The following is an 11,157-nucleotide window of genomic DNA, read 5'->3' on the forward strand; positions in this document are numbered from 1 at the left end:
TAATAGAAATATGTTATATTTCTGTCCCAGGCAATGCTGGGTAACCCTGCTAGTAAATGATATAGCATGTTATGGAAACGTTATTATGTAAATAGGCCAAATGATCAGATTGATACACTGGTTTCCATTAGATCATTAAAGTTAGACAACGTTGAGCTTGGTCAATAGGAGAAGATGGGTGATCAATTTGATGGTGCTGTATATCATTTCCTCATTTCCCTCAATGATGATATACTAGCTGACCAGGGACCGCATGCAAATTCGTATTTGCCACAAGACTTCCAGTTCCAGTGGAAGGTGGAATGCCCAATGCTGCAACTTAGATCACATCTCTCGACACTAGGTCTGTTTGCAATTGGCAGAGGGTTTAGAATAAATTCCTCCTCTGCAAATCTGTTCATAGTCTGCAGTGAGTTAAAATCAAATCTCTCATTGCCAAATCTGTTATGTAAGATATAGAATTAATTTATTCCATTAGGTTCAATAATAGAAGTCCGGCTAGGGTATCAACAATCTCTAAGTGAGTTGACAAATAAACCACAAAGTGTCCACCTTTCAATTCTGAGCATTTGGGCTATGTATGCTGACTGGGTACTGCATGTTAATTTGTATTTGCCATAAACTTTCAATATTAGTGGAAGGCAGAATGTCCAACACTGCGCGAGTATCACAAAAAGTAGTATCATCGGTTATTCAAAGGTCAGATAACATTCAATTAAGAGAACTTTTTTATGAAAACAGGAGTTGAAAGAGGGTAATAGCAGTGAAAAATCGGCTCTGATTAGATTTCTTTAAGGTGTCATTGGTAGATGGAAGAGGACTTTAGACTTCCTCTATGTAATTAAATCAAAAAATGTTGATCAGATTAAATATGAAATTCGATTCTGAAAACAGACCAATATTTACCAAAACTGGACTGGACAGTTTTGAGTATATACCTTTTGTTAATAAAGCTATTAAGGTTAAAGAGATAGGGAGAAGCTAGCTTTGATACCTGGTGTTGTCCGGGGCAAAAGTATAGCATATTTCTACTAAAACTGTTCCTCCATTTCTCCATCTCTTCTGCCCAGCCTATTCCTCTTCCTGAACATACTCACACACATGAGGAATGAGCCGGCATAAGGGAAGTAACTCTTTGATAAAAAAAAATCATAGTTATTTCCCTTTGGTATATAAAATCACTGAATAACATAACATGACAAAACAAAACAAAAATCAAATTAGTTGACTTTCAAAGAATAAATATATATATTTTTTTAATTTTAGATATTCATTCCTGGCAATGCTGATTAAGAATGTACCAACTTTGTGGATCTTTGTTTTGTAGTTTTTTTTTTTTTACTTTTAGTTGAATATGCACACACTACTGACCTATGATTATATTCAGTTAACTTTTTAATTATTTCCCAAAATATTTGGAGCAAAAGATTTATCTGCAATTCTTTTTTTATGCCTTTTCTAGGTTAAGAAATAGTTAAACGTTTACTATTCTGTTATTTGCAAGGTGGAACGATAAAATTGTCGCCCTAGAAAAGATGACATGATTCCATTTCCGTTTGATAAAAACAAGTTTTCTCTTTTTGTTGCAGATCATCTGCTAATTGATCAGTTATGTACAAATCCAAAGAGCGATAGAAGCTTTCTATCATGTCTGAAAGTAACACAATTTTCAACAAGCCAGATCGGAGATGCGCCGCTGTACAACTCATGCTCTGTACCAATCCAAGTTATGGCAATAGAACCCTTGCCAGCACCCTCAAATCCAGATAGTTCGAAACTTGAGGGCACAGCTGAACAAAGTTTCCAGCCATTGACGTAGTTTCAAGTAAGGGTTACATCATGTCACTGCACATCTTTGAAGTCAGCTTGAAAGTCAACACCAAAGTGTGCCTGGATGTGTTGAAGAGGGTGGTGATTCCCTGATGCAATCAGGCGGCTGGTGGCAGACCTTGGATGTGGCAGCAGGACTTGGTGCCGCCCCACAAGTTCAAAGAGACCCAGGCTTGGCTTCAGGAAGGAGTTCTACGACTTTGTACCCTTCTCTCACTGCCCCCTCCTCCTCTGATCTGAACCCACTGTACTACTTCGTTTGGTTATACGTCAAGAACATCACCAACATGACCTCCCACAACACCACAGCCAGCCTGATTGCCACCATTCGCCGAGTATTCGTCAAGCACTCGCTGGTGCTTGTAGAAAAAGCATGCTCCAAGTGCCGGATCCGTATTAAGGCAGTGATTGAAGCTGAAGGTGGCTACATTGAACAGATGTCAAATCTACTACATAATCAACTTACCTGAATTTATTTTTTTCAATAAAGATTTTAAAATCAAGCTGTAGTGTTTTTTGTTTTTTTTTAAGGGCGACAAATTTATTGCTCCATCATGTAGTTCATAAAAATAAATTGGGACCTTATTCTGGATAATTACCCAACGTTTAGATCAAACAGCAGAAAAACGTTCTGGAATTAGATCCGAAGAACTCTGATCTTTATTATTTTGTTAAGCCCGTCTACTAGAACTTTTGACCTCTTCCCTCGTCATAGTTAATAATCAATAAAGAGGACAGCATATAGTTTTTAAGTTGCGATCGAAGTGTAGTATCTGTTTTGTCCTCTCTCAGATAGTGTCGTTCTTTGACTGTAATAGTTTGTAATTTTCTCCCAATTTATTTTGGTTCCTGAATTTTCTCCATATTATAAGCTGATCATGAGTTTGCCCTCGCAAGGAGGTGAGTAAATAGAAATTAGATAGAATCTGTCTGGACAACAAGCTAGGATTAAAGTATGGTATCCTTCTAGACTGGGGTAGCTTTTCTTTTTCGCTTAGTCCAGAATGCCCATTTTTGGGGAAACTGGATTTATCCCCATATTAAAAACTGAACTTTGTGGAAAGGAAAGTCGGGATTAGGAACTGTTTCTGCATTCGGGCTAGAATCAAAGTGTGGTATATGTTCTGTACGCAACCACAAGGAAGGAAAATCATTCTCAACTAGGGTAATTTTTATTTTTGTTTAAAAATGGTACCTCTGTTTTGTTAATAACTGACATTTTTAACCGCCCTCTTGGGGAGACATATAAATAGGGGCATATGTAATTTATTGTGAAAATGGTATGAACAGTATAAAGACGATATTGGTAGCAAATAGTAGTCTTAAATGTTGTTGGGCACTAGTGCTGCTTGGAGGCTGGCATTCCTGAAATAGAAAACTTTGCAATTCACACACACACACACACACACACTCTCTCACTCTCCGTATACATTCTCCTCTTACTTTTACTCTTCATCCTACTATTATTATATTTATTATTTCCTCCTCCCTCTTCTTTTCTCTGTATACTCTTTCTTTCTTTCTCATAGCGTTTCAAGATTCCATCTGTGCATATAAATTTAGTTTTTTCGCCACTCTAAACTTTGGCGGAGTAGCTCGTCCAATCCTCTTTTTTTTTTTTTTTTTCGTATTTATTTTTCTTCCGATTATTCTAGACGGACCCGATAGCCATTATGGGTAAGCATTTAATTATTTACTCCTTGATAACTTTTTTTTTTTTAACGAATGTTATGTACCGTTTTGTTTTGTTAAACATTGTTTTTTTCTCTTGTTTTGTCGTTCGTGGTTTTATAAATGCGAAAAAGAAAGCTGAAGCATTCTTTCTATATAATTCAACAGGGTGCCACCCCCCTCTCTCTCTCTCTCTCTCTCTCTCTCTCTCTCTCTCTCTAATAAGACTTGCAAAATTAGTTTAAATGACTTTCCGCAATTTAAAGGCTTCCAAATTCCCCTCAATATTATTAAACTGGCTAAAGTTAGACACAATATCGGTTTTTAATGTTGGAGAAAATGCAGCTCTCTTCAAAACAGGTACTGTACTGTACTGTACTGTACTCCTACTCCAGATTGGGACAAAAGTTAAAATTCCTTCAGTCTCGAAAGATTTCTTAACTGATAGAGGACAGAAAAGATGGAGCATAGTATCAGAGCAGATACTACACTTTCCTCCTAGCGAAAAGACAAAAGATAAATTGTTTTTGTAGTTGACTATGTAAAAAAGATTAACAATAGTTTACGCATTTAACCGAAATGCATTCTGATGGATTTAATGAAATTAAAAATATTTTAACCAAGTTTATTTTTAACACTTCATTTATTGCATTTTTTATTTCAATAAATAATAGATTAAAAAAGAAAGAAAAAATGCGTAGCGTAGAAGAGAGAAACGCGAGTTATAATTCTATTACTAGAGATTTATTATTTCAAAATTATGTTACAATTTAACTAAATTATCTTTCCTTTTAATGATTCTAGTAAAAGTGAACATTTCGTTTTTACGCAAGAAAATATTTTGCGTTTAAATAATAATAATAATAAAAACAAACTATCTCCCACCCGTTAAAAATGGTACTTATACAGAGTACGCATCGTGCTATTTTTTTTTTTGGGGGGGGGGGGTCAAGTTAAATTTAAATTTACGGTATCTTTTTTTTTTATTATTAAAATTTTAGGTGAAAGTACAGAATAGTTACAAAACAGCCTCCTCAAGTTAAGAATGGGCTTCTAATAACGTTATTATTTCAACACGGCCCATAATCTGCATAAGTACGCAATAAATAAATAAATAATAAAAACCAAACGTTTTTCTGTTTTAAGCAATGTTTGTTGTGTTCATGTTCGAGATTTACAATAATATATTTTTTTTTAATTTAAATTGATCACGCTAAAGAAATCTCAGCCTCCTGCCATATTATTTTGATAATTTACTTATTAAAATTCTTGTAGTCTTTTTAGTCAGCAGAGAATTTTATTTCGCTTTCGTAGATTCCATCGTTTTCTCTTTCGTCGGCGTCGGCAGATATTATTACACTTTTTGGAATTTAAGTAAATTGTGCCTTTTTAGAACATTAACCAAATAAAACTTTCTGGTTTGCACACACACACACACACACATTAGACTTCAGTGATCGGACTGACAAGCCATTTCCGAACCCACAGAACAATTGCATGATTGACCACGGTCATCTTCGCAAACGATGGACGACCATCCACTACACTAACTGTACTTATGTTGCCCGAAAGTCTCCGCTTTTTTTCCTTTTTTTCTCTTTTTTTTTTGTCACCCCCACCCCTACAAAAAAATTTTTTTTAAGTTAAATTTAATTTAATCATCAATTAAATTAATTGAACCAAATCGTTATGGATGTGTTGTTACAGTAACGCTGTTTATAAAATTATTTAATTAGCTACCAAAACTTATTCTTTTTTTTAATAAATGTTTAAGAATTTTAAAGCCACTTTGACTTTCTATTTCGACAATTTAAATACTTCCCAATTCATTGCAAATTTCGAAGAATCACACAGTAAATGAACCGTTTCCTTTTTTGTTAAGATGGTCGACTGATCGATTTTTTTTAATATGTGGTTTTAAGCAAAAATGATACATGTGTCGAAAATAGTAATATATCCAAAACTTACTAAAAATCATCGCGTAGAACAATTGCTATTATGTTTTTAGTAAAAAGAGTATTGCTATGGGCTAAAAACAAAACGTCAGCCACTATAGTAGCGAAAAGGGAGATAAGTATGCTCCCCATGTATTCGCAATCTTCAAGGTGTTCATGTCTAGGGAAAATGCCATTTCCCCCAATTTTCCATAAAAACTATAAATTTTCTATTCGGTGAATTTTCGTGATTTTTTAATATATTACTATTTTCGACACGACAATTAAGTACTGTTGCTTTTGCTTTAAAAAATTGATCTGTCAACTCTATCTTAATAAGCATCCTTCTTTTAACTACTACATACATATAAAATATTTGGCACTTCTGCGGTATGCGGACGGCGGCCATTGTTAGGGGGCGATAACTCCAATTCCTGCTTGGTCAAATGACACGGCAAATAAGTAACAAACAAGAATTTCTTTTCCGAATAAAAAAATATTTGAAAATCAAAACATTTATTGTATAAAAAATGTATCGATATATAATTGTAAAAACATTTATTGGAGAGTCTGTGTAAGAAAATATAATTTTAAGAAAATAATTTTGTAAGGAAAGCCCCCCCCCCCCCCGAACAAATTAATATGAAATATTGGTCAATGTGCTCCTTTATGCCAGCTGAAGACGCCTTAACATTTTTCAATAAATCGATGACTTTTATAGGTTATCCTGGAAAGGAATATTCCAGGGAAAATTAGCACAGACAAACAGTTTTCGAGATATTTAGATTTAGGTAAATAGTGAGTGAGGGAAATTGTTTATAGTGGTTGTAGCTAGTCGAATGTTTTTTAGAAAGTTTGGCAAGGAGGGGGGGCATAAATTGCAGTTCAGTCAAGCACTTGCCATGAAAATGATAGAGCTTGCAATGTTTCTTTTGAAAGAGAAAAGAGCATCACCTACTAGGTTTTGAAGCCGGTTTTGAACTCTATCAAGGCTGGATAGGGTGCACCGAGCAGCTTCTGTCCAGATGTGGTAACAGAACCTGGTTCTTATACAGAAAGAGGATTGCATCGCCAGTGAGATACCTGCTGGAACATTAGAGTGATGCAACCATTTTTCCAACGATCTTGGTAACAGATTTGATGTATGTGTTCCATTTCAGATCAGGAATGGAGGTCAGTCCCAGAAGTTTATCAAGACATGGTGCTTCCTCAAGAGGAGAGCCATTCATTTCAATTTGGGTGGGATAGGAATCAGAGCGATTATGATGAAAGGAGAGGAGCTTAGTTTTCAATGCATTAAAAATAACCAGCCACCTTTTTCCCCATTGCACCACATTCTCAAAATCAGAAGAGAGAAAATCAGAAAGATCTTGGTCATTGCTGGCCTTTGAAGTGTTGCCATAGATTGTGGTATTGTCTGCATAAATGTCTACGAATGATCTAAGAATGTGATTTGGGAGATCTTTGATGAAAATTAGGAAGAGAGTTGGGCCCAGGATGGAACCTTGAGGGACGCTAGTGTTAATACTATGAGTTTCTGATTTCTGCCCATCAACGACTACTCTTATAAGCCTATCAGAGACAAATCATTTAATGATTGAGAGGACATTTCCAGCTATTCTATAGCTGGCGATCTTGTAAAGTAAACCTTTATGCCATACTCTATCAAAAGCTATTGCTCTAGAAACGAAGCTCCTGTCGAGAGATTCACTAATCCTGTGTGATATTACAGTTAGTACATCAGCTGTAGATCTTGCAGAATGGAAACCAGATTGCATGTCACTGAGCAGGTTCTTTTTGCTGAGGTGGTTGGTTGACCACTTCTCTGTTTATTACAGATTCCAGCAACTTAATCGTAATGCACAGGAGATTCCTTGTTCTGTACTGAGAGGGAGATGATCCATCGCCAGAATTTTTAAATACAGGGCAGACTGATGAAGTTTTCCAGGGTGTTGGGAAGTATTTTTCCTTAGTTAGTTCTGGTTGAAGCTTGTTGAGCTCTATGACTGGAATGCCAATGGAACCAGTTGCTTTAATCAAGGTTTTTGATAAGCTTGGCAACATCACGCACAGATATTTGTATGTTGCATAGTGTGTTTTCAGTCACAGGAGGAAATACAGAGGGTGGGTGGCCCCCGTTCACAGATGGTAGAATTTGTTGCAAATGTTGTGCATGTGTGCGCATCTCCTGAATCTCCACAACTGTTAGCATTTCTTGCAAAATATATTTTTTAACAAATAAATAAAAGTGTAGTATCTGTTCCGATGCTACTCTTAAGATAATTTGTCTCTATATACTGAGACAATTATTATTTTTGGTCCCAACCAGAGTGCCCCTTTTGCCTTATGTTCGGGGAGCTGGTTTTACCCCACATCAAAAATGACCTCATGTCACATTTTGCTTTTGTGGGAAAGCAAATAAATACTAATAAATAAAATGTATACCATTCTCATCAATGTCGCTAAATCTACCATTGAATTGATTGTGAGAAAAAAATGTGTAGGCAATGAATGTTGTTGACACTTTGTGCACTACTAGGATGGAATCACTTTTTTTGGTTTTTATTTGAGGACAGGGGGTATCCATTCATTCATTACAAATAAAACGCTTTGACATATTTAAAATTTTGAAAGAAAAAAATAGTTTTGTCAAAATTCATACGCATTTCAATTATGTATGATTATGTTTTATTAAAAATTTAAAAAAATGTCTATTTTGTTTAAAAAAAAAATATATATTTTTGTTATAAATTTCTTATTTTTATTTAAAAAAAAATTCTCAAAAGAAAATGAGCACTAATAAAAACAAAACAAAAAAACATGCATTTATTTTTGATTTGGTGCTGAAATTGCATTTGTCTGCCCTTGCTATGCACTCTCCCCATGTCCCAATTGAAAACCAAAAACGTGATTCTGTCCTAGTAGTGCACAAGTGCCAAAATATTTATATTAAATATTATTGCATGAAAAGTTATTTCAAGTTAATATTTATTTTATTTTGAGCATCTAAACACAAGAAATACACAATTTAAATATGTAAACATTAATTAAAAACTAACATCGCCATCTTGTAGACGTTTCATGTTGACCATGTTAATTTATCAGGATTGTTTACATATTTAAATTGTATATTTTTTATGTTTGATGCTCAAAATAAAATAAATATTAACTCAAAATGACTCCTCATGTAATAATAATATTTAAATAAAAAAACATTTTTTATGCTCAAGCAGATTTTTTAAATACTAGATTTAGTGACATTACCCATGGTTGTCCAATTCACAAGGTTTTGGTAGATATAACCCCCATTTAAAACTTAAGTACATTTTTAGTCAAACTCTAACAGGGGGTAGAAATTATTATTATTATTATTATTATTATTATTATTATTATTATTATTATTGCCCATTAGGAGCTCTCATGCAGGCCATTATCAAAGATTTCTTTGAGAACAATCTGTGGTGTTGACTGGAGTCAGAGTGACAACAGGTCTCTCCAGATTTTTGACACTCTTCACTTCCCTCAACAAGCCTTGCAAATGAATTTGTGTTATCGCAACAGCTGCCCACCATTGATTTCTCACTGGAAGTGACCATTAGTCTTCATTAGAATTTGGGTGGCAATACGCTTCCCCAAGGTTTCAGTCCTTTTTGCACTCATCCAGTGGAGGCCTGATTAATGTTTTCCCACCTCGGTCTTTTCATTGTCTTTGGTCCTTTGACTATTTGGTGTAGTGCCATGTCATTTTTTTTTTTTTGGGGGGGGGGTGATAGGCAATTTAAAATTTTGGTGTTCCAGTTCTCTTGGTTGCATCTTTTTGTTTCACTTCTGTTGCAGTTTCTATATGCCGGTTAGAATGTGCCGCTCATTTGGATGAGTTTCCGCACTTGAGGGTTTTCCTTAAGATTTTTCACAATATGTGAGGATTGTTCCTAGTGCTCCTACAATTATTGGTTTTCTTCAGGTTTCCTATTCCTTTCAGTTCTCTGATAAGTTCTGCGTATGTGCTTTGTTTTTTTGTCTTTGATTTTCACCTTGTGGCCTGCTGGGACAGTAAAATTTACAATTTTTACAGTTTTTTTTTTTGTTTTGTTAATAATTATGACGTCGGATTTTCTTGCTTGAATGAGCTTATCTGTTTGTATCTCCTTGTCCCAAATGTTTTTGTGGTTTTCATTTTCCTGTACTGTTTCTGGTTTGTGTTTGAACCATTTCTGAACATGTTCGAGGTGTAGTCATTTGCAGAGTTCCCTGTTCATTGCCTTCTCTATGTAGTTGTGTCTGTCCTTATATTCCTCTGGAGCTAATTTGCTGCATTCATTTATGTGATTTACTGTTTTGTCTCTTTGCCCACAGTCTACAGTTACTGTTTTCTTGTGTTTTATCTATTTTAAATATTATGTTCTAATCACATTGTTCTGTACAGCTGTCAGTAGGGATTCTGTTTCCTGTGTTCCTTTTCTTGGCCACGTCCAGGTGCTTTCATGGTTCTCTTTTGTTATTCTGACAAATCGTCCATATTGTTGTTAGTAGTAGTATTAGTAGTATTTTTATTTTATTTATTTGTTTGTTTATTTTTTTATTTTTAATTTTCTTTCTGCATTTTTATTATGGAGGAAAAATCAATCTCTGTCCGGGTTGGGACAAAAAAAAAAATTGCCGCAATCTGGAAGGATTTCTCCTTTACCAACCGAGGAGATAAACGGTTAAGTATACTACAAATATAACACTGTAACGGTAACGCTAATTCCATTTTGAAGAGTAAAAAAATAAAAATAAACCGGAAAAGAGAAAAATATTGTGAAGTCAGCAAATATGAAGAGGAGCCGTAAAAATAAGTACCGGATATTTTTATATATTCAAAGCAGTCGAATTTTGTTATTTAATTAATTTCTTGCACTTAAAACATTGGTGCCAACCATTTCAATACTTTTTGTTTCTTATAGTTTTAATTCTGCTTTTTCATCTTTATCTTTCTCGGTGTTTAAGTATATTACTCATCATACACGCCCCTTCCTCCTCCTCCTCCTCCTCCTCCTCCTGCTGCAATCATATTTTGTCTCTTCGTTTTGAAAAGAAAGTTCAAAAGATTTGTTTAGTTTTATTTTTTTATTTTCTCCCAATTTTGAAATAGTTTTTCTTGTTTAACACCCCTCTCCCCGACAAAAAAATTTAAGGAATACTTATTTTGAGTATCAAAACATAACCGTATTCATTGTGTGTTTGTTTGTTTTTTTTTGTTTTTGTTTTTTTACGCAACTCTTTAATTGGATTCACTGTTATTTTTCTCTAATTTTTAAAATCTTTTATTTTTCTCCAATTTTTAAAATCTTTTATTTTTCTCCAATTTTTAAAATCTTTTATTTTTCTCCAATTTTTAAAATCTTTTATTTTTCTCCAATTTTTAAAATCTTTTATTTTTCTCCAATTTTTAAAATCTTTTATTTTTCTCCAATTTTTAAAATCTTTTATTTTTCTCCAATTTTTAAAATCTTTTATTTTTCTCCAATTTTTAAAATCTTTTATTTTCACTCCAAACAAGGTATATTGCCACTTGGACGTAAGGGGCTACTATTTGGGACCATGTCTAACAGGGGGTTGTATGTGGGGAAATGAGTAGTGAGATGATATCTATTCACATAACATTTAAGCTTCCCAACAGGTTCTGAATTCCATTGGAAAGAGTGGGGTAACACTCAACCAGGCTCAAGCGAAGTTTACC

At 34.3% G+C, this 11,157-nt stretch overlaps 1 protein-coding gene across 12 annotated transcripts in view; it reads left to right on the forward strand.

Annotated features, from left to right (window-relative positions):
* LOC145268296 (uncharacterized) overlaps window positions 1-11,157 on the forward strand; it is a 447,971-nt gene that overhangs the window by 169,650 nt on the left and 267,164 nt on the right. For 4 of the 12 annotated variants that reach the window (XM_080123716.1, XM_080123719.1, XM_080123720.1 and 1 more), the window contains exon 1: window positions 3,334-3,507. The exons of 7 other annotated variants lie outside the window; for them this stretch is intronic. The gene's annotated coding sequence lies outside the window, so the exon portion shown is untranslated. Of the gene's footprint in view, window positions 1-3,333; window positions 3,508-11,157 lie in introns of those variants that run through there. One more of the 12 variants, XM_080123718.1, reaches the window with a different exon arrangement.

Source organism: Euprymna scolopes, chromosome 43, assembly GCF_053919585.1.
Source record: "Euprymna scolopes isolate OS-2025 chromosome 43, ASM5391958v1, whole genome shotgun sequence".
Lineage (NCBI taxonomy): Eukaryota > Metazoa > Mollusca > Cephalopoda > Sepiida > Sepiolidae > Euprymna > Euprymna scolopes.